The sequence below is a fragment of the Solenopsis invicta genome, chromosome 8, assembly GCF_016802725.1.
Source record: "Solenopsis invicta isolate M01_SB chromosome 8, UNIL_Sinv_3.0, whole genome shotgun sequence".
Taxonomy (NCBI): Eukaryota; Metazoa; Arthropoda; class Insecta; order Hymenoptera; family Formicidae; genus Solenopsis; species Solenopsis invicta.
The window spans coordinates 13,750,734-13,753,652 of NC_052671.1; the positions used below are offsets into that span (position 1 = coordinate 13,750,734).

Below are 2,919 nucleotides of genomic sequence, written 5' to 3' on the forward strand. Positions count from 1 at the left end.
GAAAAATATTGACCAAGGGCCTATACGGTCCTGCTCGATGCGTTCGTCCCTTCCAAAAACACACACACACACACACACACACACACACACACTCAACCAAACACACACACACACACACACACACACATATATGTATATATATATATATATTTTGTTCAACCGATATATATATATATATCTATAAACGAAAGCGATAGCTTGGATAATAAAAGAAAACAAACGTGATAGCTTAGATTTGAATTATATAATAAAAATATTTCTATTTTTTTCTACGTGCGCTATGAGTGAAGATATATTTCTCTTAAAGCGGTTAAAAAAAAACCGTTGCCGATTTTTGCAAAATATAATTATAAACAATGAGAAAATCTTTCTTAAACGATTATCATCTTTGGCGCCTTGCTACGTGCTGATTGCAAATTTTATGCGCGTTCTATTGTTTATAAAAAGTGGTGAAGTAAAAAAAATAGGCAGATTCGATCTGAAAATCGATTGAAATGTATATATTTTGCAGATCTCTAATTTAACTGTTAAATTCAATTTAAAAGATAAATATCAATACGTTTTCGAAAATATCAACACATCTGTCCTTAACGAAGGTTTCCCCACACATAGTTGATATGAAACGTTCAGTCTTTGACAGTTTGGTCTGTGCGCGAAAGAGTGAACATCGCGTTAGTATCCGCAAATAGTAGATATCAATATATTAATAAAATGGAAAATTTGGAAAGTTCATCTAATATAATTTGGGATTATTTTATTAAACTGCCCGGTATAAAATGCAAACATTGTGGTGAACAGTTTTCAAGCGAAGTGACAGATATCCTAGAAGATCATATGTAGGATAAACATCCGTCTATCATCGAAACATCGTTAAAACCTTGGTGTCAGCAATTTTTCCGTGTTGATACAAGTAACAAAATACATAAATGTGTCTTCAACAATTGCAATACCGATCTAAAGATCTTCCGTGGAACTAACACTTTAGAAGAACATTTGGCCAAGGAACACGAAATAGGTAAGAGAATATTGAAACAATAAATAACATACAAATTGATGTCTATCCACCGTTTTAACATTGACATTTCATGTTCACTAAAATGGAGTACAATAAAGTTAGCGGAAGTTAGTGAAATGTGAATGTTGAAATATTATATACAGTACCGGCCAAAATTATATTATCTTTCGGTTTTTTTAGCATAACTTGTTTTAAAGGTTTACGAATCTTTATTAAATCTCCAAAAATTGAAAAGAGATATAATTTTGGCCGTATGTATGAACGTACAAAATAAAATAAATACATAAATAATATATATAATAATTAGTTCAAGGAAGAACTGTCAAGCAGGAAGAAAGGACAGAAGATACAAAAATATGGCAATATTTTAAAAACTCTGAATTGTCTATTGCAAATTGCAATCTATGTTCCCAAGAAATAAAATATCAACAGATGGCCGAACTGGAGTTTCATATAGAACATGTACACCCGAAAATAATTAAAGAAGTAGAAAACGTTTTGTTACAAGGAAATGATTCGTTGAAAAGACGATTTAATTTTAATGGCAAACATTTGGCAACGTGTGATTATGGTTGCCAATTAAGTATATTTCGTGGACTAGATAACTTCCTATGCCACTATGATGACAAACATCAAATATTCTAGGTAAATATTGTAAATTTTCGCAAATACTTCTTCTTTCTATATACACAATCTAACATGATTGTGTGTTACAGGTACGCTCCAGAGGTAACCACATAAAAGCAGACAACCGGAGTAGCCTTGAATGTTGAATGATTAGGGTTACCATATCTAAAATTTCAAAACTAAAACTTCCAGGCCAAAAACTCCGGACATTTTGTTTATAACCCCGGACACATACAAAAATGCAATTGTAGGTTAATAAAATTGGTCAGAAACATTTATTGTAATACATAAATATGAAACATTAAAGAATATATTATACATATATTAACAAAAAATGGTTTACTAATTTTTACTTAGTAATTGCACTTTATAAATTAAAAGAATCACATTTTTATGCTAAGACTATATAAGATTTTAACTAAATATTCTTTGGTAATATAAAATAACGTACATAAATTTATCATGTGAAAGTACATATTAATGTCATATAATAAAAAAGTTCTATAGGATTTCTATAATAGGAACAAAAAGGAACAAGAAAAACTATTTTAAATTGCGATTGAGAAAATCCAACAAATAATGATACATTTATAAAAAACCGTACTCTATTTGTTTTTGTCTATATATTTTTCTGAACTTCCAATATTTTTTAGGACTTCCTTATTACCATGTAAAAGATACTGATAGAATTCTTCACATGTCATTGCAAAATTATATTTAGTTTTTATAATATCTGATATAGTTTGTGATTGCAACTTATTTCTGTACTCCACTGAGTTTGTATCAAAGAAAATACTCTTTCAACGTTTGCATTGTGAGCTGGCAAACAAAAAAAGAATTGTGCTATTTTTTTTAATTCGTTGCAGTTTTTACCAGCTTCATATTTTTGAAAAAAGTTGCACCACATTTGATTGTAATTAGTGATAGTTTCATTTTCAGATATATCTTTTACAAACTTATGAAAACAAAGAAATTCGTTAAATAGTTTTTCTTCATCAATTAGTATGTCGCGAAAATTTAAAAATTCCAGTGAAGATTGCAGATCTGACCATTGTGGCACTTTAACTTTATTAATATCCATCCATTCAAAAACATTCAGCTCTTCCAGGGGTGAAATCCAAGATTCTAAGTAATTTTTCATTGTTAGATGAAAGTTATGTACTTCTTCAATGAATTCTTCAGTATCTTTTCCAGTATTTTTAATTGTACTTAAAATTTTTTTTATTTGTAATGGCATAAACTTCTGATTAATTCTTTCATTCAAATTGTGAACAATT

General features: G+C 29.2%; 1 long non-coding RNA gene across 1 annotated transcript; it reads left to right on the top strand.

Annotated features, from left to right (window-relative positions):
• The first annotated feature begins 645 nt into the window (after positions 1 to 645).
• On the top strand, positions 646 to 2,106 carry LOC120358513. Its single transcript, XR_005575458.1, has 3 exons — positions 646 to 1,015; positions 1,323 to 1,660; positions 1,732 to 2,106. It is a non-coding gene; the product is annotated as an uncharacterized LOC120358513 (long non-coding RNA).
• The last annotated feature ends 813 nt before the right edge of the window (positions 2,107 to 2,919 follow it).